At 39.3% G+C, this 26,727-nt stretch overlaps 1 long non-coding RNA gene across 2 annotated transcripts in view; it reads left to right on the forward strand.

The window, feature by feature from the left end:
- The window catches only part of LOC134510569 (uncharacterized), a 62,862-nt gene extending 45,863 nt beyond the window's left edge, over window positions 1-16,999 (forward strand). The window contains exons 3-5 of one of the 2 annotated variants that reach the window (XR_010069660.1): window positions 2,393-2,590; window positions 5,579-5,715; window positions 16,524-16,999. This is a non-coding gene — a long non-coding RNA (uncharacterized LOC134510569). The remainder of the gene's footprint in view (window positions 1-2,392; window positions 2,591-5,578; window positions 5,716-16,523) is intronic. The other variant, XR_010069661.1, reaches the window with a different exon arrangement.
- The last annotated feature ends 9,728 nt before the right edge of the window (window positions 17,000-26,727 follow it).

Raw genomic sequence — 26,727 nt, forward strand, 5'->3', positions numbered from 1 at the left:
TTACATTTTGCTATTAACTTGGAGGAATATGTTAGTCTCCAGAATGACAACCAGATTAATAAGGTTGGTGTTCTATTTATGTTGCAAAAGGTCCGATTCACCCTGTTTGTTCTTTGATAGTTAAATTGTCTTATATACTATATCCATTGAACCTGGTAAAGCCAGACCACTTATCTCTTCATAGTGAACACAATAATAATTTTTTTCTGATCTGTCCACTGGCTTTCCCCCATGTTTGTACTGATTCAAAAGCTAATTATTGATTTGTAAGCTTTTGACTTCTACACAATATTTAGTATCTTTTTCCAATAGAAAAATAGAAAAAACCAACCTTCTCTCACTGTATTCTAGTGAATTTTGAACTTTAAGAATTTTTGCTATAGGCATTTTTTGATACGCAGCAGCAATACCTAGTGAAACCTATCATTCCTGACATGCATCCAGTTAAATCACTGACTGCCCCTCAACTCAGCATTCAGGATCTAAATTTTCTAGTTCACCCCTGCTAATGAGCATTAAGGTACTAATGAGATGTTTCTTAGCTTGAAACAGAGTCAATGGTAAAGCACTGACCTATTTCAATGGTTTGACTCCATAACATGCCTACAAATGTAATTTAAAGAGGTGTTATCACCAAGTAGCTCACCAAGTTAACCAGAGCTGGGGGAATTAACTGGATGGGTGGAATAATGAATCACTCTGAACATCTAAGCACAGAGAAGCAAATGTGCTGCTTAAGCTGTGGCAGAGGCATTGGAAAGAGATCTAAAAGGCAGACTTTCTTTTATAGAAACCAAAAATGTCCCCAGCACAGGCCTTATACAAACACCCACAAAGGAGTAGTCCCCACATAACGCAGCTCAACTTCTAAATAAGGACATAAATCCGATTGCTTCAGTCATTGGAGGCAATCTCAAAACAAACTGTTTTGATAATCAAGATTTATGATGGGAGGAGTGCATATCATCCTACATGTGTTGCGATATTGAAGCCCAATGTTCTGTGAAAGCAACAATGTTCTGCTCTATGTAGTTCTACAGAAATACTTTTCATTTAGTTTAGAAAACTGAGATTAAAGTAAGATTTAAAATACAAATTGTCTCAAACCTGGAAAAAATGTAAAATAGAAATAAAAACATATTTGGATGAGTTTTTAGTGTTTAGGTGCAGGACCAATCTTTTGTATATTATTCTGCAGTATTTTTGAAAATATCATGTCTATCCTCACGAAAAAAAAATTGGAACCTCAAATAAATTTAACTTCTCTGAAAGTTTTGTTTTCAATAGGCAGTTTTGGAGGTAGTTTTAATATTATAGTTTTCTTTTAAGATGTTCCAATCCATCCATAATTTGAATAGCAACATGATATCATGTACGTAGGCTGAAGTCTCACTTACAAATAGACGTTAAACTTTTCTACTACTACCAGAGTATTACTGCAATTAACAGAACCTTTTTTTTGCTTTCTTTCCTTTTTTTTTTGTTCTTCTCTGTTTTTACAAGAATTACAAAGCTTTAAGATAGTAGAAAAGTTCAGGTAATCATATAGTAGACATAAGTTCATATTTTTTCTATCCTGTTTTAGCAGCCAGATTATTCTTAAATTACTGGTCATCATCTTTTATAATAGAAATGAACAGTAGCTGTAGTTCTCCCATCATGATTAACACAAACCCTCTCAAATCCAGCTTTCTTTTATAGACTCCCTGAAGTTTTATCCAACTGATTAACTGCAACCCGTTAATCAGAAAAACATTAATTTCATTTAGCAGGCCACAAAAACTTCATATAAAATTCTGCAGCTTCCTGTAATAATTAATCACATCTACTACATTAAAAAATCTCCATAGTAGCAATACACCGTAAGTTTGTGATAAGGCATAACTTCAAATGTTTAGTGGGAAGTTGAATTATTTGCTGATGTTTTAACTCTTTGTGTCCATTATACTATTATTACTTGGGGATCACTTTACCTTTATTGGGGAGATTCTGTAGGAGGCAAAAAGATGTGGATATACATACGACATCTTTTGTCATACAGTCTGTATCATAAAAGTTCTCTGCTAGGAAGTAGCAAAGTTTGGTATGTTACAATTTTAAATAAGATTAATAAATAGAATAGTAATAGCAGAAGTAAACTGAGATTATTTGTCAAAGGTCAAAATGAAAGTGGTGGTTGCAAATAGATCCAACATTTTGAGTGCTTTTCCTTTTAGTTACTGATACCTTCGCAGTTTTGACCTGTTAACCAGTGCTGAAAAAAAATTCAGAAGGGAGAGAGAAGTCTCAAGGAAGCTTTCTTTTATTTTTGTTACATTTTTTCTGTAATTTAATTACATGCATAGGTCCTCACTTATGAGCGATTGACTAAATCCCTTTGCTTTTGCTCTAGTGCCTCCTCTGACCCTGGACATCACTGGAAAATCTAAGAGTAAGATGTCAGAAGGCAGCCCGTTCCCACAAGGGAGCCAGAGTTCTCTCCCACCTGGAGCACAGACAGCGCACCACACAAAACTTGCAACCAGCTGACCGTTAAGAAGCAACGTGCTAATTGCTGCCTGTCAGATGAAATGGGTGTCTGCTTGGTTGGGTAAGTTGTCTTTCAACCTGTGGTTGAAACATATCTGTTAGATGTCATTCTTCTCTACTGGAACAATGATTGCACAGGTCCTTCACAAACCAGATTCAATCTCAGCAAGAAGACAGCAAATAAAGGTAGTGTCCCAATCCAAACATAGTAAGCCACAAGGCTCATTAGGATATAAGTTCAAAGTCAGGCACAGGATAAATGTGTAGTATGAACATACTCTGTCTTGCTATATACACAACATATGTATATATGTGGTGTTGCTATACTATGTGCCCCTTCATGGGTGTCTCCAATTATTGTTTTAGTTCAGATGAATAGGGTGTTTGAAAGCAAATGATTGAAAATCATTGACATTTGTTCCTATCAGTGAGTGATCTCATCAGCAAGAGCAATCTGGATTCTCTGGGGATAAAACTAAATGTGAAGATATGCTCCAGAATCACACCTAATTGCACCTGAAGGGGATTCAGTCCACCAGTTTAGATTAAAACTGGCTTGAAATAAATCCCCATGAAATCCATGGTGTGGACATGGATCCTTTGTACCCTCTATCTCATTTTACAGATCTGTTCTTGTAAGGCAACATTACAGGCAAATGTAGACACAGACAGTGGCTCAGTCAGAAATGTCTTTTTGAACTAGAATCAGAGAATGGTTTGGGTTAGAAGGGACCTTTAAAGGTCATCTAGTCCAAACCCCCCTGCAATGAGCAGGGACACCTTCAACTATATCAGGTTGCTCAGAGCACCGTCCAACCTGATCTTGAATGTTTCCAGGGATGGGGCATCTACCACCTCTCTGGGCAACCTGTGCCAGTGTTTCACCTCTCTCGCAGTAAAGATTTTCTTCCTTATATCTAGTCTAAATCTTTTCTCTTTTAGTTTAAAAGCATTAACCATTTTCCTATCGCAACAGACACCTTTCTGATAAGCCCCTTTAAGTACTGAAAGGCCGCAATAAGGTCTTCCCAGAATCTTCTCTTCTTCGGGTCAAACAACCCCAGCTCTCTCAGCCTACCCCCATAGGAGCAGTGCTCCATCTCTTTGATCATTTTTGTGGCCCTCCTCTGGACCTGCTCCAACTGGTCTAGGTCTTTCCTGTGCTGAGGGCTCCACAGCTGGATGCAGTACTCCAGGTAAGGTCTCATGGGAGTGGAGTAGAGGGGGAGAATCACCTACCTCAACCTGCTGTCCAGGATATGGTTGGCTTTCTACGCTGCAAGTGCACGTTGCCAGCTCATGTCCAGTTTTTCATCCACCCGTAACCCCAAGTCTTTCTTGGTAGGGCTGCTCTCAATCCCTTCATCCCCCAGACTGTATTGATATCCAAGGATTCCCCCGACCCAGGTGCAGGATCTTGAACTTGGCCTTGTTGAACCTCACAATGTACATGTGGACCTACTTCTTGAGCCTGTTCAGGTCCCTCTGGATGATATCCCATCCCTCAGGCATGGCAACCACAGCACTCAGCTTGGTGTCATCTGTGAATTTTTGAGGGTGCACTTGATCCCACTGTCTATGTCATTGATGAATATATTAAACAGGACTGTCAAAACACAGACCCCTGAGGGACACCACTTGTCACTGATCTCCATCCAGACACTTAGCTGTTGACCACTCTTCTCTGGATGTGACCAACTACATCTTTGTCCTCTCAATTGTTTTTTTCCTCAAAGCCCCTTTCTATTCTTATAAGAGAAATTAAAGTGTGGTTAGTTTTGTCTGTAAGACAATTAGGCAACCCAGTATATACGCTAAAAAGAATAAACATTGATCTCTGCAGATCATATATGTGAATAACTAAAAACACATTCCTCTTCTAATCAGCCTTTATCGATAATAATATAAAACCAAAATGCTGATGATCCAATTACTTCAGTTTATAATGTTCTGCTAAGCATGTCATTAGCAGCTCATTACAGCAACTTTCATGTCAAATTCCTGGTAGCTCTGGAGAGTTCACATCAACAAATATTACTTATGCAAGTGAGAGCTGCAGAGTAAATGAGGGAGGAGATTCAGCAGTTGCACATTTCAGTGTTTATACTGGCAATATCTAGCTATACAAAACTACAATATTTTTCGTACACTGTATTTAGCTGACTAGCAGTTTTTCGCAGTAGGTTCGCAAGCCTCTCCACAACCACTATCAAATATAAGCTCCATATGTTTCAATAAAGCCATATACTGTTGAAGCAAGTATAGATAAAAAGGTACACCATACTGTATTACTGGGAGGTTGACAAGCACTTCTGAATTCAAGAGGATGTATATTCAAGATAATAGTCAAGTATTTTCTTTCAAAGTGATAGCAAGTTTAAGGCAAAAAAAAAGACTGTTAAGAGGAACAGTCTTTAGCCAGCAATCCCACCAGCAACAAGATCTCTAAGACTTCTGTAATTTTAAATGGTTCAATAAAGAACGAACTTTAATTTACTCAGCTTTATCAGGAAAAAAAAAAGACCACACTTTTTTTTGTCTACTTACATCAACTGTCTAGATTTACTGAGACAGCAATACAGTCATTGCAGGCAAGGCAGTGAAGAGGTGATGGAAGGAGTACAGCTGTAGATCATTCCTGCCTGAAGCTACCAAGCTCTTCCTGAAAACCTGTGTGTCCTTCAGGATCACTCTGTTGTCCAGAAAACACCATGTATGCCTTTATGTGCGCATGCATAGTTTAGAAAAGGCAAAAAAGATCAGCAGCAGGCAAGCTTTCTATATTTTTAAGTCCATTTTATAATGTTATTGGCTTTGGGAGGAAAAATAACAGTACTTTTTTGTGCAATTTTTTGTGTGTTACAAAAGGATGAGGGAGGGGAGAAAACTTGGACTCTAGTTGTCTGAACCATAGGAGAGGCCAGAGAAGGGAGATAGAAAGGTCAGAGGGACCTTGGGGACATTGAACTCATTACTCTGATTACAAATTTGTGTGCGCCTTGTGCGGTACATCAAGAGGATGAGGTTGGCATTTGTTTGGTTTTATCAGCAGGGTTGCCTTGTGGACTCCACTAAAATGAAGAAGTATAATCTCCATGGTGCAAAACAAAAGCCAGAAAACCTCCTGCCAAGAGACAGACAAGGAAAAATGGTTTCTGGGCCCTCCTCTTTCGGGACATTTGCCAGGTGAAACATTTTAGGATTTCTCCACCATTTACATAAACATGTCTCTCTCCTTTTTATAATCATAGGGGTCTGGGAGGTTGGGTTTTTTTTCTATACTTTCATGTTTCTCTGCTGGTTGGGGAAATAAATTGCCATTGCTTTACATACTTTGGTTGTCCAGCTTTAGGATTTGTCTTTTAAGAGAGCATGGTAATAATCTTTGCATTTTCTCACCAGTATTGTATTGCACAATTGCAGCCAAATTTTACGGTTGCAGAAAGCATTAGCGGGCCAGGCCAAGAGGCACTTTTCACTTTGATTTAATATGAAATTTTATGTTGCATCCCCAGCTCCTTGCATCATTACTGTAATTATTTGGCATGTTTTATTTTTCACACTGACTGCAGAAAGGCACTCTCCCCGGCCCCCAAAAACAGTAGTGTCTGATATAAAGAGATTACTTGGATCCAGGGAGGCCAGTCAGTCAACATGTTCTTACATGATATAGTATTATTAACTGCATTTCATAAATCCTAGCTGTACAGACTTTGAGTAAACTCCTCCTTGTTTTTTGCTGGTATTTTCATATCTTTTTTTTTTTTTTCGCTGGTTCACAAAGTATTTCCCTTTTAAAACTTGGTCAATTATTTATGGAAGAATACAGAGTGCACAACATTTAATATATCAAACAAGGACAGACTCCCTGCTCAGAGCAACTTTGAATGTCAGGGCTCAGTCATGCTGTGTAGGCACAACTCAGAGTATCACGCTTTGGCAAGACAGAATTGCTCTGAAGCTTCAAGGCACAGAAGAAGACTACACCCTTCTCTACCACCTTCCTTTTGGAAATTGCAACCTATTGCTTCACTGCACCTGACCTGCTCTTTGTCAGATGAGGAAACCAGTTTATTCTCCCCTCTTCCTATCCCACACAAATCCTTCACTAATCCCTTTGCAACAGTTTTCCCCTACAACAGAAACCACTATAGAAACCACAAGGGGAAATTTCTACAATGCCAGCCAAAGAATATGGGGACCTGTAAGGAGCAGTCACCACCCAACCTCGGGACATACGACAGACACAGCTCTTTTTCCTGCTCCACTCCTGGGAAAGCACAGGGGGGGATCAAAGTGAAGGAAAACCTACTAAACCATCATAGGAGCAGCAACACCATCTGCCTCTCTTTAGAGGAGTATAATGGGGGATACTTCACAATTTACCTTGCATACCATTTAGAAGAGCTAGTTACAAAGACTCTTCAGTAATGTCATAACAAAAATGAAGCAAAAGCAAAGCTGGGATGGAGTAAGAAAGACTGCTAGAGAGTGAGGTCTACCCTCAAGTGAATCTAGCTGACACGTATAAAACTCTGGCTTGGAAGTAAGCTTGAATTCTCAAGTAGTGAATAGAGACATTGTGGTAAGAAACGATCAAGAAGAGTGTTCCAAACATAGTGGTCTTTAATAATGAGGCCTTCACAAGTTGGCCCCCACCAGGGACTAAGCTGCGAAGATGTCTGAGCAAAAGGTATCAATAACATATATAGGTATGCTGAAAAAAAATTAGTTTCTAAAGAAATTGTATGAACTTCTTTCCGCAGTACGACATGATGTAAATACAATACTGTAACTGGCATCTCTAGAGGATATGTTCAGCCAATGCCCAACATGGCACCAAGAGAATCTAATTTATCATTGTTGCTATTTCTATTACAGTTTTTCCTCTGGGAATAAAAAACTCTGCAATTTAAACTTTTTTCCTGCTTTCCTCTTGTTTAAGCTTAGTGCAAGTCATAGCTCCAGAGAAGCCATCTGGGATTTCAGACAGAGAGACTTGTCAGTCCCTCTGGATGAGAAATTGTAGTTCTGGTACAAATAGTGGCTTGTCTCCATTTCACATCTGGAGAACTTTATCGTTAGGAATGGAACTAAAGCATGAATTCTGAGCATTACTTTTTTTATTTCCTTGTTAGGCTACAAGGTATCTCACATGAGGCAAAGAGCTATTCTATAGAACATTGGAGACCAATGCGAAAATGAGACATTTTAAAGCCATGAGAATAAATTATTATTTTCGCTTTGGCCATTAAATTGCTAAATCAGAACACCTCTCTTAGGTCAACCCAAATTTTAATTTTAGTAAGTTTTCTTGTCAAAAATAAGACATTTTACTTCATTGAGGGGGGAAGGGAGAGGGAGATCTAATCAGCTTAAAATGTTAATAGATTGTGGGACAAGCTATGAAGTAGTCAATATTCTGAACTTTTTTCATAGTTTTTGGTAGATGTTATGCTTTTCTAATTTAGCCTGGATTTGTAAAAAATCCGTTTCCTCAAAATTTATTGTTTGACTCATTATGGCCTCTGAAAGCTCATATAGTTTTACCCTGTATACTCTGTGAAAGATTTAATGATAATCTGACCAAAGAGTAAGTATTTCTTAAAATGCAGGTGGAGCTGAACATATCATGTTAGAGAACTCCTCACCATAGACTACAAGCTTTAGAAATTATTCTCTGAGTGCTGAAGCTTAGACAAAAATGATGTAACAAGTTTTTTGCCTCCCCTTCTAATGGGAATTTCCTCAGTAATTAAGCAACATGAATAAATACTAAATATTAGAACTAAAAACCGTTGGCTCTGAATCACTGGCTCTGTTGATATCACTTAGGAAAAAGAAAACTTATTTCAAAATGCCTAATAATGGGGGCACATTTTGTACAACAGAGGGTTTTATATGGGGTTTGTAAAGGTTGCTGTCAGCTGTATCCATACCTAGAGCACCTTCCCAACGATGGCATCTAATTTATGTTCCAGCCAAGGCTGAGGCTTTTGGAGTACCTACAGTGTGGTCCAATTGCTTTCTTTTTGTCTGCTGAAAGGGGCATTTTCATGCAACCCTATTCAACAGGCATAGACATTTCTAAACACCTTCCATCATTAGAAGCTTTTGATACAATCCAAACACACAGAATAAAAGATTACAGTTTCATTAGTGCTTCGTTGACAATAATTGTGCAAGGCTCAGGCTGTGAGAAGGAGAATGAAGGCCAACTTTGTAATGTTATCAAAAGGAGCAATGTAAACTTCATTCTGTGGTTGCTTTGGAATAAAAAACTAAGCATAGTTAACCATGTGGCACCAAGCATGCAAAAGCTTACTAATGTGAGTAATTTCCTCAATTTGTTATTTCTGTGATGTATTAAGCACCTGAAAAAATACTTCCTGTTCTTTGCCAGTGTTCTCCCCCTCTATATATATATACAAATCACACATGGAGAAACAGAATAATCAGCTCTTTTCCCTAGAAGTGCTTTTTTTTAAGCAGCGCATGAAGAAATGCGTTCTGTGATTCACCTGTTCTGGCAAATTTCTATGTTCAATAATTCCCCCCAAAAAAATGTCTGAGAAAATGCCCATTTATATTAATACCAGAGGAATGATAGTTTAAGCAGTTTGGCTATCCATAACCGTGGCTTTGTCTCATTAGGAGAGATGTAGCCTCTGAAGTAGGTTTCAAAATACTAGGGACTCTATAGCTTCAAGTCAACACCACTAAATACAAACCATTTATTTTGTTGCTATCTGTGTAAATTCTAGGTAGCCAGGTAGCAATATTCTGCCGTGCTTTCAACTTCAATGGTTTAAGATAAAATCATTACAATAGGTTAGTCCTGGAGAGATAAATACATGCTTGATAATACAACAGGGGTAAAATGAAAAGTTTTGTGCTGACAAAAATAAAACAAACCCAAAGTATTTCACTCGAAGTTTCTGCCGGAACAGTCAGAAGCCACAAAACAAACAAACTGATCCCCAGATTCCAAACCAAAATTGAAATTTGGTTGTGCTTCCTCAAAAAGAATAGATAATCAAACATTTCTTCTAGCTCCTTCCTTCTATCTACTAATCCCTCTGACCTAGACACACACTCGCCATTCAAGTGACCCAGATCTCTTAATCAATACTGCTCTGGTGGAGCCGGGCATCCCCAGGTGCCCCTAACCCACCATCCTGGCCTTGCACGGGGTCCAGGGACTGAGGGAAGAGTGGGCAACTCTGGTACCCACTTTGTATTTGCTTGACATCCCCGAGGCTTTGTTTATACACCTTTCTTTCCCAGTGAGAAAAAACCTCACCACACTATCACGATGCCATTGATTCATAGCAATGACTATATGTTAGATTAGATTCCTGAGTATTTCTTCTCTGACACGTGAGGCTCCATTTTCTGATAAAAGATGACACATTCACACACTCTTCCATTTTATGGCATCAACTTTTAAGCAAAACTACTTTCTCCTCCCGTGTCACTGAACAATAATAATTAATTTTTTAAAAATATTTATCTTAAATTTCAAAAAATATCAGTGAGTGCTACGTAGACATCAGGTCCCTTGGCTGTTCATATGGCAGGGAGAAAAGAGAATACAGGGAAATATATACAATTGTATAAATGTTTGACATTTTAGCTGTTATAAAATGTACAACATTCAGCTGTAAATTCTTCACTCTCTCTTCACCTTCGCCCTCAAGAAATTCTTGAGCGGGCACCTTTTCAGAGGGTGCTCTTGAGAAAAATATAAAGGGGAAGATGGTAAAAGCCAAAGAGTTTCTTTATATGTGATGGGGGGTTATTTTCTCAAAATTCATAAGCTGTGCATAACCAGAACCTCTGATTTGCCAAAACATGCATGAAGGGTGTGGCTGGAAGAGGCAATTATAGGAAAGATTGCCAATGGAAGGAGTAATTGATACAGCAGAAAAGTAGGAAGGGACACTGCTGGACAAAGAGACTTGAAGACAAAGGAAATAATAAGAACTGTCTACCTAACAAATAAGACGGTTTGGAAAAATGTGTAAGTCAATGTGTAAGTTGCAGGAAATTTGAGGGTACTTTGAACAAAGTCACTTTCTGTTTGGCCTGAAAGTTTTCCTTTCAGTGAATATACTTTATCTTGGGAATACATTAAGAGAAAGAGTAGAGGGCTTTCTGCCTGCCAAAGAAAGCCTAAACTATTTATTCTTGACAAGAGGGAGGAAGAAAATCTTATGGAGCAGGGCATTTTTCAGGGATTTAAATGACCTTGTACTTGATTCACAGCTCTGCCACTGCTCTATTGCCACTGATCTATGACCTTAGGCAAGTCACTTCACCTTTATGCCCTGGTTAACCTGTTATACTGGCATAATAACACTGAGCCTTACTGGGCTTCAAGATGATGAAATATTTCTTTCCTAGAGCTAAATCCCTTCTGTGATGTTAAAAAAAATATACCAGTGATTAATGCAATCCATTGTTCAAACTGAGCAAATGTATATATGTGTTTGAAAAAAATAATTTCAAGCTTTAACAGACTGTTTTTTCATTTGTAATTTGAACTCATAACTGGTGTGGACAGGTTTGATTAAAAAGAATCATGAGTGTTTCCTAATATGAGCCAAGGAGTGGATGTGCAAGTATCTCAGTGGTAAGGAACATGCATATAACAAATCTGAGTCCCTTTACATTCCCTCCAGCATGCCTCTGGCTGTAGGAGCCAGAATCTAGCCCTAAATTAATAATTAGCAGTTTCAGTTTAAGTTCTCCAGGAAATGTCATGAGGACAGACAGAAGTAGTAGGAAATGTTAGTGGGCAGTGTAGGAAGATAAGTGCCAAGAGATTTATACCCAGCCTTCTTGACAAGCAAGAACAGAATATCAGGATTTAAATAACCCACTGGCAAGACCTTTCACATCAATTTGACTGTGGTGGGAGGAGAAACTCTACAGGGATGGCCTATGTGCGTCTTCACAGGTAATAAGAAAGAGGTACTCACATCAGCATGCATGTGAGTACAGAAAGGGCTAAAACCCCTGCATTTGCAAGTGGCTAAAGTCACATATATCAGGTTATGCTTCCCCTTAGCTGTGTATGCATTTTGAATTTAACAGAAGAAAAGGGAAGGTTTCATCAACAGCAAGAAAACAGATTAAATTCAGCAATAGAATTATCACAAATACTATATTAAAGTCTGCTTGTAAAAATCTTGTCTTCCAGTACAATGTGGTGAAATATTTTTCCTTTGGGATAATACTGCCAATGTTCACTATATTTTTAGAGATGAGCATAGTAACATATTATGGGCACATTTTTGAATGAAGCCCCAAACCAGCATACAATTTTATACACATAATTAGTCCCAAGCACGACATTTTTAGTGCAATTACCTAAATCTTGCCACTTCCTCCTACAGGTATATAATTAAAGTAGATTTAAAATCACCATCCACAAATAAAAAAAAAAATAAAATATTCTGAACAACATAGCTTCCAAGTATCCTGTAAACTGTCCTAAATAAGTAGGCACTAATTTTTGCAGAGTTGGTATTTCATTCCTTAGTGTTGTAATATGCCACTGAGTCACGTGGAAAATATTTGATTTATTATTAACAACATCTATTAAACTAAAAAAAACACTTTTTTTTTTAATTTATATGTGAATAACACTATTAAAATGCAACATCTGTTTTACTCCTTGGTTTCTTAAGTTATAGATAATATGAGAAATTTCTTGAGATGAATTTGTGGCCTAAGTTTTTTGAACATTACATCAGAATAGGAAGTAGTTGACACAGGAATTATGAAGCCATGCATGAAAATCTGGAATAGAATACAAAATGTATTCCACCCATGCCCAAAAACCATTGACATCTGAGGGATCAGAATGGTATAGAATCGTATACCACCTCATTTTAATCACTACTATATATATGTGTGTGTCTGTGTATATATAAATAAGTTAAAAATATACAATGTATGTGCACGTGAAAATATATGTATACTGTGTATATTGTGTGTATACACATTTCATATATATATAAAAGGAAATAAATGTAAATGATATCACATTTTTAAACACATTATTTGGATCAGATAAAACACACCCTTCTGTTCTATAGAAATAAAATTCAGCCTTTTTATAAAACCTGCCTACTTCTTACTTTGAAGGGCCCATCACAGGTGGTGGTAGTCATAGTAGAGAAGCCTGTCTGAAAAGGGTCAGAGATTTAGGTGGGCTTTGGCTGCTCAAACACCTCTTGGGTTATCAGGGGTTTGCAGCCAGGTGTATAGATATGTTAACAGCCATAGCATCACTTTTGCAACAGAGGTGTGCTTACCAGGTAGGGTGCAAGTCCTGACGAGGTTCAGCACTGAGCTGAGTACTGAAGCATCTGGGACAAATTAAGCAAAGCAGACCTGCTTTCTTGGCTGCAGAGTGTACCGACTTCTAGGCTTTGGGATAAACCAAGTTTCTACATACACACATGCACACATGCGTGCAAATGGGCAAATCATCTGCATACCTCTGGGTGACAGTTGTCTGAGGTGTATTACTGTAGAGTACGGTTGTCCGTCAGGTTTTGCCTTCCTTATCAGGAAACGTGCCAAAAGATGCACGAAAGACTATGTGGGTTTCAAATCCTGCTGAGGCTGAAGCTTGAAGAAGGACTGAAAGCTGTCTCAGGATATTGGGATTTCCTTCTATATGTGCTCCATAGTGCATCTTTCGTGACTTTGCTGGCAGCAACAAAGGCACCTAAAGGGTTAGACAGCAACTGAGCTGGGATTTTGAGGATCAGAGTGGTGCCGAAATGGGGATTTAGCTATTGGTCCTCATTTAGGTACTAAAATAACTTCAGTTAGCTGGCAAATTTGAAACTGCTCCTCAGAAAAAAATCTGGCTTTAATTGTGGCTGCTGAGCAGTTTCAAAAATCTGGTCCTGTACAAATACGCTATAAATGTAAGCAAATACTGATCCCTTGCTGAGTTCTCAGATCTATTGCAAACAATCCGAGACTTCACAAAAATACACAGCTTTTCACTTATCCTATATTTCGTCTAATATTAGGTCACTAGCCAAAAAGCCTCTTGCCAGCCGTCAGTTTAATAGGGAGAAGGAAACAGTCTTATTAGTTAAGTTTATTTATGATGACAAAAGGAAAATCATGAAAACCTCAAGTTATAAGCGGTAATTTATTCCTGATAAGTAGTAAATCAGCAGGATTTCACTGCCCACATGGGGACCTGCAGTTAAATAATTAATGATAAATAATGAGCCTCATAAATGTTCACAGTGTTTTTGAGCAAGTATTTATACATGAGCTCATTCTACAAACTCTCCTGCTGCTATAATCATGATAACCTGGTGTCCTTACTGCATTATAAAAACATAAGATGATAACACCAACCATCTCTGTGACTAAGTTTATATTGTTCGTTGCCAGGTTAAACTAATTATTCACTGCCTTGAAGGCAGTGCTAGGTTAATATTTCAGACTGATGCATCTTTAGTCATGATAAACTTAGCTCACACTGTATCGTCATGCATTCCACCGATGTGGCCTTTGTCTGAAAAAAACTATGCAGAATTATTAAAAGAAGTGGGCGAAGGGAAAAGGCTGTAAACCTTTATGCTCTGCATCGCAAACCAGTAAAAGATACTGGTACTGGTAGAAAAAAGAGAAATATAAAAGTACAGTAAAAATATTTTCCCAGGTATCAAAGGGTCTGAACACTTGTATATTTGTATGAATTCTTTTTCATCACCACTGTTCAGCACTGGCCCCTAGAACAGTCCAAAGTCAGCTTTAACATGGTAATCTTCACATTCCTACACCTGAGAAACCCTGAACCTCTCAAGAAAATAGATCTCCCAAGAATGCCGTTAGTCTTCATTGACCCATGTACTGATAAAGCAACCACAATGGTGCCAATGCTTATTTTTTCTTTTTTCTTTCCTTTTCCTAAGTCTTAATCTTGTTTCTCCTGTATTCTCTAGCTATTGTCTCATTAATTTCATAGGAAGCAAGATCAGGAACTTCAATCGTTCACATCTGTTGTGCTGTTCATCTTTTGTTTCACTTCAGAAGCATCCAGCATGACTCCACAATGACCTGACCTACTGGGGCTGAGGGTAATCACCAGAACTGTCTTTGGTTTTGGTCTACCAACAACCCCAAAGCACAGCCATTCCTGTGTACAAATTAAATTCAGCGCTGTGCTGATGTTCAGAGCCTTATGGAAACCCACACTTTTAGCTTGACTGTCATGCTCAGAGATACTTTTTGGCTTTTGGAAAGCATTTGAAGTAGCCCCTGGCCATTAAAAACCAGGCTTTAGAGTGCTCATGCAGAAGGTAATGCACGACTCCCCGCTGTCTGGTCTCTCGTACAGTATGCTTCCTGCACACATGTAAATTCAAGCTAGCAAACCGCATGGCTGCTCTGTTATTCTCTGTGCTGCACACTTGAAATTAATAAAAAATAAATGAGAATTGAGAAGAGAACTTGGCCTTATTTTTTTTTTTTAACTTGAGTGATGTGGGTGCAGGGAAAATAGAGAATGTCGATTTTAAACAAGTAGTGCATACCAATTCACAAAGTCGTATTTTATAACAGGAAATAGAAAGAGGGAACAGAATCCATTGAACGCTATTTAAAATTTAAATTAAAATATAAAAACGGTGAAACTCAAAAAACAACAGCCCAGACCGTGCCTGAGCAGGGGACAGCAGGCGTGTGAGGTGACGAGCAGAAGCCGCAGTCTCTTGCTGGGCAGGTGGGATGGCCGGAGCAGGGCATGGGGACAGCCACCCCGACACCTGCCTGGCTCCTGGCCCAAGAGGACTCAAGAAGCACTTCCGCAGCCACAGCAGCAGCTGTCCCCTGGGGGACGCACAGGGCAGGGGGCAGCAAGGCCATTCAGCCCAGGCCAGCTCGTGCAGGGACACCCTCAGCTCCTGGGCAGGAGAAGGGGGGAGCGGCCATGTTGAACTGGCGGCCCCTCACAGCCTGTGCCTGCACTGACAAGCCATGATGTGTTTGATTATGTGGAGTTGAAAAGCAACACGCTGGGCCCCAGCGGTCTCCTCCCGGCCCTCGCTGGCCTTTTGCTCACAAGGAGGCCAGGGAACAGTGGGGCCTCTTGCCATGTAATCACTCCTCTGGCCCAGGGGCTGCAGCTCCGCGGGCAGCCCTGCCCCTCAGCCTCCCTGTTCCTCAGGGACCTCTGCTTCTTGGCCTCGCGGCTCCTCGACACCCCTGCTCCTTGCCACCCCTGCTTCTCGACACCCCTGCTCCTCGCCACCCCTGCTCCTCGCCACCCCTGCTCCTCGCCACCCCTGCTCCTCACCACCCCTGCTCCTTGTCACCCCTGCTCCTCGCCACCCCTGCTCCTCAGCACCCCTGCTCCTCGCCACCCCTGCTCCTCACCACCCCTGCTCCTTGTCACCCCTGCTCCTCACCACCCCTGCTCCTCAGCACCCCTGCTCCTCGCCACCCCTGCTCCTCAGCGCCCCTGCTCCTCACCACCCCTGCTCCTCACCACCCCTGCTCCTCATCACCTCTGCCTCTCGGCCTCCCTGCACTCAGATTCCCTTTCCAGGAGTGCCCACATGTCACACAGCCCTGCCAGGGGTCACAGCACCTTCTCCACAAAGGGCGCCCTGAGACTGCCCTCTTCCACAGCACACTTGCCCTATCCAGTGTCCTCTCTCTGGGCTCCAGAAAAAGTTTAACGACGTACTTTTCCAAATCTGTAGGCTTTCCTGCTCCCATTTTCCTTCCCAGCTAACCAGAGTTTGCAGGGAGAAATCAAGACACCTTTTCTCACTCTCTGTTCCTGGGGTTGGTAAACATCCTTTGAGACCTCCTTGCGTTGTTAGAAAGGAGACATAGGCACTCTGGGCATGTATTTTTGCTATGGTAAGAGAGATTAAATGTTAAATTATTTTGTTTCTTGAGGCTTGTTTGTTTTAATAGCAACCTTTTTTTTTTTTTTTTTTCAGGTGTCATTGAATTTCATCCACCGGGGAAATAAGGGCTTGAACCCAAAATGAACTCAAAACAAGGAGTCTCCTTCCATGTATTTATGACTTGATAGGTGTAGCGTTTTTTCTGAGTATTATTGGCTGAATAAATTCTGTAGGTAATTGTGTGCAGATTAAAAAAATGTGAAAAAAGAGCTTTATTATAATACTATTACTCTAAAAAGCCCAGTTTTCCACCTCAGACAGCATGTAGTGATTCACCCTAGAGAAATAAAAAATTAAAAGACAAGCATTCAAAATAAACCAAATAACAAATAAGCTATGTAACTGTCACCTGACAACATTTGTTTCTTGGTACCGCTGATTTTGCAAGAGAAAGAATTGCTTCCTCTGGGACAGAGTGATTTTTTAAAAAGGTTACTGAATTCAGGTTGCACACCCTACTTCTATAAAACCCCACTTGTCAGCTGCAGCCCTGTGTTCGGAGGAGCTGCCTAATAAGGGATCATAAAGTAACTTTTCATATTGATGATGTTGAATTATGGTATAAATTCATGGTATTCATTGATGGCCTACAAGAAATTATAGAGAAGGTAAATCTTTGAAGATATATCTTCTGTGTGTGAATAAGTGTGCGTGTATATATGCACATGCACACATATATACTTATGTATGTGTAAATACACAGTTGTATATAAATAGCTACATACATTTCTGTGAGCATATATATATTACTAGCAAGTCTGAGTCTGAATTTATAGTGGGTTGACCCGGGCTGGATGCCAGGTGCCCACCAAAGCTGCTCTATCTATCACTCCCCCTTCTTGTCTAGACAGGGGAGGGAGAATAGAACAAAAGGCTCATGGGTTGAGATAAGGACAGCGAGAGATCACTCACCAGTTACCGTCATGGGCAAAACAGACTCAATTTGGGGAAAATGAATTTAATTTATTACCAATCCAATCAGAGTAGGGTAATGAGACAAAAAACCTAAATCTTAAAACACCTTCCCCATACCCTTCCTGGGCTCAACTTCACTCCCAATTTTCTCTACCTCCCCCAACAGGCAGCGCAGGCAGACGGGCAATGGGGGTTGTGGTCAGTCCATCACACATGGTCTCTGCCACTCCTTCCTCCTCAGGGGCAGGACTCCTCACACTCTTCCCCTGCCTCACTGTGGGGTCCCCCCCATGCTATGGACAGTTCTCCATAAACTGCTCCAGTACGGGTTCTTTCATGGGGTGCAGTCCTTCAGGAACAGACTGCTCCAGCATGGGTTCCCCACGGGGTCACAAATCCTGCCAGCAAACCTGCTCCAGCATGGGCTCCTCTCCATGGGTCCACAGGTCCTGCCAGGAGCCTGCTCCAGCACAGGCTTCCCACAGCCTCCTTCCGGCAATCCACAAGCTCCGGCATGGGGTCCTCCATGGGCTGCAGGTGGATATCTGCTCCACCATTAACCTTCATGGGCTGCAGGAGGACAACATGTCTCACCATGGTATTCACCACAGGCTACATGCAAATATCTGTTCCAGTGCCTGGAGCATCTCCTCCCCTCCTTCTTCACTGACCTTGGTGTCTGCAGAGTTGTTCCTCTCACATATTCTCACTCATTGCACAGCAGTTTTTTCCCCTTCTGAAGTATGTTATCCCAGAGGTGCTACCAGTGTCACTGATGGGCTCAGCCTTGGCCAGCAGTGGGTCTGTCTTGGAGCCGGCAGCATTGGCCCTGTCTGATACAGGGGAAGCTTCTAGCAGCTTCTCACAGAAGGAAACCCTGTAGCCCCCCCACTATCAAAACCTTACCATGCAAACCCAATAGAGAATTTTTAACTCAGAATTACTCAGAGTTAGGATTCAGCACTTTTAAACTGATAAACCACTGGGGGAAAAAAGTGGTTTTGAAAAGAGGGGAGGAGGGTCAAATAGCTTTGCACTTCTCGATCATTGTGTGAAGGTGGTTGACATTCATCCCAGTGAAGTAACTTGCAAGGAAGAGTAACCCTGTCACTAGATTTGCTAAAATGTAACATGAAAATTCCTTCCCTTAAAGCAGTATTTTGTGCTGGACTAGGAGCACACAAAGTTTAGTTACTGAATGTGACCTGAAGGTCAGTAACTCCCATCTGAGAGGTTATAACTTCTTAAGACACATTGGCCTGATCACCCAGTGAACAGCTAGCTCTGTGGCAAATTTGTTCCATGGAAACGTGAGTACCACTTCATGTCAGACCATAATGAGCAACACAGAGTCCTTTGGGAGAAATTGTAGGAAATCTTTCTATTAAATAATTGTCATCACAAAGTGAAAAGTTTCTTCCTATGCCTTTATTTAAGTCATGAAGAGTGAAAGGCTTACCTTCCTTCAAAAATGAACCTTCCTAGCTAGCATTACTGCAGATGTTCCCATACAACATCTACCTCTTCTTGCTAAGGAATCCTGCTAAGCCTTTGGCCGCAGTAACATTTTGTTACAATGATTTTCACAAGGTAATAAAGAAAAGGTTTTTTCTTTAATAGGTGTTAGATCTGTTGTCTTTCGTTGAATACCCCTTGTTCTTTTATTGGAAATGACTTTATTGTAAAAACCGAATGAGAACTCCTGATTTATTTTCTCGATATCAATTATTACATTAGTCACCTTTATCTGGTCTCTTTTGATTTCTCACCTTTCTAGTAAGTTCCAATGTTTTCAATACCTCCTCATACAGAAAGCTTTTGAACCTCTAATTGGTTTTGATCTTCATTTCTGAACTGTATTTTGCTATCCATTTCTGCATGCAAAATGTTACCAGCACTGCAGACTGTCATCTAGTTGAAAGCAGACTACTGATACTTTTAGTATTGTTCTGTGTGCTCTCTCTCTATCATCCAAGCACTTTTGTTCATTGCTTTAAACCAATAGACATACCCTCATGGTTTTGTTGTGCACTTGGCCCTGTAGGCAGATGCTTTCATTACATTCTCTGTTCGAATATGTAAGCCAGTCTTCAAAGGGGTTTTATCCAATTCCTTTTGTTTAACCTGAAATCACTGGGGCTAAATGCAGCCACAGTCAGGATAGGGGATAGTGAAGATAGTAGATGAGGTAGCAATAGGATTCCTCTCCTCTCAGGAGATTGAGAGTCACGTCATCACATCACATCATGCTGCACAATGACATTTGGAGAGGAGGAAAAGTGAGGAGGGAACTTGTAACTACTGCCCTGCTTATGGTGACCAGCAAGAAGTGCTGAGGCACATATTGACAAAATCATTATTATTTTTCACTAAAAGCTGTTTTCCCCTTCCATCTTTGGTGAGGAAAGAGTCCTCATGGAGACCCATTCTGAAAAGACATTCAAGCCAGAGGCTGTCATAACTTGAGCGCAAGGGCCATGGACTTGAATTTTACTGTGACTTTGACTAGCAGTACTAGAGCATGCTCAGGCATTCACTCCTCGGCACAGGGACTTGGACATCTGGCTTCTCACCCACACCTGTCCAGGAGACACTGTGTCAGCGCAGGCATTAGGACCACAGGACACATCGCTTGCTGGGATGCATCCCTTCCCAAGATAGTCCTGCTCGCCGAGGCTTTCAGAACACCGTGTTGTTTTCTACAAAAGGCTTCTTCACAACAACACTTATCACAGTTCTGAAGGATTTTCCACTAACCCTGTGTGCATTAAGTGCAAGATATGAGTGGTGGAAAAGCTTCCTGCTGTATCTGCTGTTACTTTAAGACTATATGCTACATTAAGGCTCTCCTAAGCAGCACAAAGATCTTTCTTCTTTACCATGTGAATAATGAAAAACAGACAGATGTCTGGTATTAAGATAAACCACTCAGTGGAGGTTTCTTCTGTTTGGTGAACTGAGAAATAGAAGCTATTCCCCACACCACCAGCTATGGATTATCTCACTGAAAAATCATAGAATAGCAACAAACTATTAATTATCTTTCCTTACTATAAACTACTGAAATCGCTCTGTAAATGTTTTTCTTTTATAAAGATAAACATTTCTGTCACGTAGTTTGTATAATTAATCATTTTTCAATTTAAGGGACCGTCTCATTTTCACTGGGAAACAGTTTATAAAAATACTTGAGAGTGAAAGATTGCTAATAAAGTTTTCAAAGTACACTCTATGTTTTTTAGGTTAAACAGTCACTCAGTATTTGTGGGATGTTTGCACTGACGTTCAGACTATGTCAAATTATTCAGCTAAGCTGTTTCCACGAAGAAACCGGAGGGAAAAAATGAGGACTTGGGAGCTGTCCAATGATTCTCAAATTAGCTTCTGTAAAAGAAACTTAAACGTGTAAAGAAAGGTTGTTGGAAACAGCTTTATGGGATGAAAAGTGGGAAAGAGATAACGAAGATGTTCTGGTTATGTTCATTCCCCAAACTAAACATATTATTTTTAAACAATATAACATGAGAAACCAAGTATTCTTTCTTCAAATTTCTTGTGTTCACATCACAGAAGGCAACAGTATATGGTAAACAAATTTATTATATACACCCAGCTTCCTTAGCAGCTGTGTGACTGTACTCTAAGTAAGTGTCTTCTAAGATTCCTAGTTTCTTGAGAAACAACACCCTCAGTGTCTTTTCAGCTATCAATCCACCAAAAAAAAAACCAACAACTCTTCCTTCAATGTAACAATGGGATTTTTTTTCTTTTTAAGATCCTTGACTGAACAGGCTTCCTTCTACCTCAAAACCATTTTTCACATTGCTAACAACATCCACTCAATTATCTTGTGATATTGAAGAACTTCACTAAAATGAGAAATTAATTTTAAAAGATAATTTTCTATTTGTATTTCCAGGATTCCTATGCTATGTTTTCAAAACTATCTAGAATATCATTTTGTAAAGGACAAGTCCTGTCTGGCTTGTAATGAAGCTGTAATTGGCATTCTTTGTGCACCTGCATACTGTTGCAAGCAACCTAAACTTTGGAACTCAAGGATTAGGATTTTCTTTTCAAATATTTCTTACCTAAAATGATATTCTAACAGACCAAATTTTTAAAACTGAAAATTTAGGATTTAAATTTTTTCCATTTCTATAAATGTTTATAACCAAGCAAAGTTAAGGAAACTTAGGTCTCATAACAACTCTGCTGTTCCAAGATCTCTTCCATTTAGGTTTCCTGTCAGTCTTCTTTTCCCATAATGGTCTCAAATTTCCTACATGTTGGATCCACAGGATTTCAAGAAATTTATCTATCATGGGAACTTGACTCCACTTCTGGAGGTAAAAACAGAGCCATGCAGCAATGAAACTATATTTTCATAATACTACAATAGCTGTGAAAGACAGCAATCAATATCAAATTGAGACAAAACAAAAGCAGAGAATCAGTACATAACAATTTAGTATTTCATACTAAAATCAAAGCTGAGCGTCGTGGCATTCCCAAATTGTTACCATTTATTTTCAATCAAGTATTTTGATATTTTATTTCCCATCTCAGTATGAAACAAAAAGATTTCTGAACATTTGTAGGCATTTTAATAGAAATGCAGATATCTAGTTGACATATAACACAATACTGATCACAGTCTTCACCCACATTGGAATTCTTATTACTGTATTTACACAATATATCCAGTCTCTTTTCTTAGTTTCATCTCACATGCTGCCTCATATTGGGTCAGTTCCACATAATACAAATGAAAAGACCATTTTATCTGGAGATACGCCCAGACCAATTTAACCTTGCACATATAAAAATTTGAGTGGCACTTGCTGTGCCACTACAAACCTCATCAGCACAATTAAAACAGGCTCCTCAAAAACACAACCAAAATGTAATGGACCGAATCACACTTAAGCTGGTGGATGTTGTGAAAATGTATACCTCATTATTCTTTCCTCCTGTGATACTGAGAACGAGAAGAATGTACGTAGAGGCCAGAGAATTGCTTCTGCCGAGTATGACAGTGTAGTGCACAATTTTAACTGGTGATCGTCTTCACTCCTTGATGACTGTTGTTTTGCTACACATGGTCTTGTATAATTGCTTGCACACCATAGAGACGTTGCCAGAAACAAAAAGAAAAAGAAGGGGAAAATCCCCACATTAAATAATATCAACCCTTTAAATAATGACAGTGTCATTTTTCATGTGAGATTTAGCCATGATCTGATGTTACTAAGTTCCAGCCAGCCAGTCAACACTTATGTTCAGACAGCAATGTGTCCTACCACATGCTAATGGAATGATTTGAAAGTTTGAATTTATCGATTTCTGTTGTGCAACTTTTACTTCACAGAGATTTTTGCATGGGATCCAAAACTTCTCACTTATTTGATTTATAGCTAGCTCGTACATTCTCCAGCACTTTGTAAAGCAAACCATGGCTATAATGAAGAAACACTCAGAGTGCTGCTCTATTCATTGTAAGTATACATGGGTAAAGCATAATAATAGTGAGGCTATGCTTGTTCTCAGCTCACAATGGTGAGTGTTCAAGGACTGCCAGGTGAAGTATTCTTAATCATTTCCCCCCTCTCGCCCCCGTATAAATGAGAATACTGAAAAGCTACAGAATTAGATAGAGGCCATGCTGGAAACTGTCAGTTCTAGCTTCTCAAACCTTTCATTACCCATGTCATGTGTGATGACATAAGAAAAAATTCTTTGATCTTGCGAGAAGAGAAAAAAACCTAAATTGAATGTGAATTGTAGTATGGGAGACCTCACACGGCTTTTTAAAAAGGCGAAGGGTTCCTGAGATCACCCATTTTATCCATTGTCAAGAAAGGCCCACCTCTATCTTGGAAGCCACCTTTTCTGGCATAAATGGTGAGATATCATCTCAGACAAACCGGGTAGGTTTTCAAAGGGATGTGCAGGAGGTTCACTAACAATTGCCTGTATTTGTCAATGGGTAGTTAATAAACACACTGCTTTGAAAATTTACCTCTGTGTGTCCACTCTTCTTTTAGCTGTACAATGACAGCAGCCAGTTTTCTAAAGGAGCTCCACCCAGCCGGCCTTTCCAGCTGGGAGGGCAGGAGGACATCTGCCTCCAGAGCCAATGTCAATCATATTCTAACAATCAGTGTTTCTCCTCAGCTGAATTTATTATTTGCACTAAAAGTGATCTGTTTCTCTCGGCTAGTCTTCTGAACTCCCTTTTCCAAGGGTACTGCATATGAGATATAAAAGTCTGTCTCTTGCATGACTTTTTTCCCTAAAAGGTTTTTTGTCATTGAGACACTGAGACACATTCTTTATATATAAGCTCCCAGATTCTTTCCTCATGGCTCTTCAGTGCTTTTAGCCCAGAATATCTCTTCCTGATTTGTCTCTCACTCTAATACTGATCTCACTCTAATAGTGTTTTCCATTTTCTTTTGCAATAAAACTCCTTTTCAAGAGAACCGTCTGCTGTTTATTGCGTACTACCCCAAATAGAGAATTTGTCATCCTGTGTGTTTGTGAAATGTCACAGGTACCAAACATAGTAAAATAAGAAATGATTAGACACAATTATATGCTAAGTAAAAATGATAAATTGAAACATAACTTTAATAGAAATAAGATTTCTAGCTTTCAGAGTAACCTAAAAACAAATCCAGTTGTCATGTGCTTGTCTGTATTAGTGGATTGCTACACTTATTTAATTTATTCTTCCAGTATGTTTCTTAGGGGTATTTTGCTCCATGTTGTATGTAGTACCATAAGCAGCCAAAACCGTATCTTACATTCTTATTTCAAATATAATTTTTCATATTATGTCCCTCTCCATCCCAATGTGAAACCATCAGAAACACTTAAAACAGAGGGTATGAATGCTTCAGGGGTCCTTAAGACAGAAACAGGATTTTTACCTGTGCAATTTGACATGTAAATTAGCAAATTAACTGATGTCAGCCTACAGATTAACTTCTTTGCAAAGGTAAGACTCTAATTTCCATTTTAGATGTTCCCAAATTTACCCCCACATATTAAGTTTTAAAGCACCCACAGCTGCTTTCCATCTCACAAGGGCTCCTGATGAGTGCAAGCAGGTAAAATTGCTAGTAATATATGTCTTCATAAATAGCAGCATCATATGATACGTATGTTCATATTTACTGATGTTTGAAGAATGATTTGTGGTTGTATTCACACCATCCTAGAGGTCAGGAGCCTTGTTTCATTACATTTATACTTATTATTACATTGTAATAATGTGCAGCCTTAATCTTTAAATTGCTTTCATGCCAGTATTTGCTCTAAAGTCTGTGTACAGGTCTGTCTAAGGCTCCAGGCACCTATGTAATACACATCTAAATAATCTGCCTAACTGGACTGCCTGCAAACATGAAAATCTTTGCAGGACACTAGTGATCCAGAAGCAAATGGAGATTAAGCCTCCTGGTAGAAATAAATATGTACATTCATATTTTACTTCAAATTTTTCACATGTACAATTATCTGACTATGCTTTCACTCTTCTGTACCTTTGCTTAGGAACTGACACAAAATACTGGACAGTAAATATAGCAGCTAAAATCAAATATGGTGTAGTTTCTTGACCTTAATGTAATATTCATTGTAAAAGCAGCAAAATCAAACACTTGCATGGATCTAATGGGCGGGAAGTTACTATTGCTACTTTGTTCCATACATTGTTTTCTTAATTTTTTCCTATTCACCCCTTCTACTACCTCCCTTACTGTGTTAAAGATTTCGAATGTCTACACAGGATTTTGTAGTTACTATATCTGTCATTGCTGGTCATTTTGCCGAGCAACAGATATTTCATCTCATTCTATGCATTATTCCACCTCTGTGTGCGTGTTTTCTTTTTGTTCTAATTTTCCAATACAACAGATGCAGATACAAAACAGATTTGGGACAGAAATCTCAAATATATTTATATCTTAGTATTCTTGTTTTAAAGGGATCTATTTAAATGCTGTTATTTTCATTTCAGAAGTGCCATGTTACTTATCAGTTGGTAAGTGAGCAGATACAAGCTCAGGATATGCTCAGGAAATCACATACATCCTCAGAGCAGTCCCAGATAAGCCAGTGTTTATGTTAGCACTGCACTCCTTTTAGCATTTGAAAAATACGGTCATGGATATTTCAAGACAGTTTGAAAACAGTCTCTTCTAGAAAAGATTCAGGGTAAGATGAGGCCAAGCTGAAGATTGAGGGAGTTGAAATTATTATTTAGACGATCTGGAGAACAGCTTTTACCCCTGACTTTTTTTCTCTGAACGAGGATAGATAATTAAGTCAAATTAATTCTGTGGATGACTTCAAGGGATGAAGTATTGTTAGTAAGATCTTCAGGATTTAGTGGATACTTACTGGATACCTGTTAGATTGGTCCTTATGGACAAATCAAAACAGGACTGAAACAGGTGACTATCAGGCCAAATTTAGAGATACCACATAAAACCGCCTTGAGAGATGGATTTAGGAGTGGAGCGTGTAAGTGAGTAACCTGGCAGGAAAAGTAATGGCAAGAGACTACCATTACTACTGCTGCTTTATATTTATTTTATTTATTTTTTATATGTATTTTTTTGTTTCTCAAATGGTGTCTCATTAAGTTTTAAGTTTCCTGTTTATTTTCTCATCTCTCTCACAATCATCAGCTTTAACTCATCAACATCAATGCTCAGCAGCATCAATGCTCTGCCTTAAAACTACAGTATTTTTAATTACATTTTCACCTGGGCCCATTGCAGAACCGTATTCTAATAGTGACTTCAACTATAACTTCATATTAAGACAAACATTTGTTTGCAAGGCAACCATGATATTAGGCCTTCAGAGACTCACTTATGTGTGAGTGCTGATACCAGTCGGATGCAAGCGAACATGTCATCAGTCATCCAGTTAATTGTGCTTGGGTCTTGATGCTCTGTTGTATTAGAGTCCTCCACATCTAGATCACAACCCAAGACAAGAGCATCAGAGTTAACCGGCTATGTAAGTTCATCCTTAATTACATAGACCATTTTTCCTCTTTCTGAGCTAGTTGAGATGAATAGGGAGGAGGGACTTACTTTATTAAGCTGTCAGTTATGCCAAGAGTACAGACTGGACCTCTGGGAATATGGATGCAAGACAAAATGCCTGGTGTTCTCATGTTAATATTAATACACTGGATTCTGTTCCAGCTCACTTATTTTAATACTGGAATTTGAGCTTTGGGAATAGACCTAATTTGTCAAGTTTTAGATTCAAACAGGAAAAAAAAAAACTGTACACAACT

This window comes from Chroicocephalus ridibundus, chromosome 2 (assembly GCF_963924245.1).
Source record: "Chroicocephalus ridibundus chromosome 2, bChrRid1.1, whole genome shotgun sequence".
Classification (NCBI taxonomy): domain Eukaryota; kingdom Metazoa; phylum Chordata; class Aves; order Charadriiformes; family Laridae; genus Chroicocephalus; species Chroicocephalus ridibundus.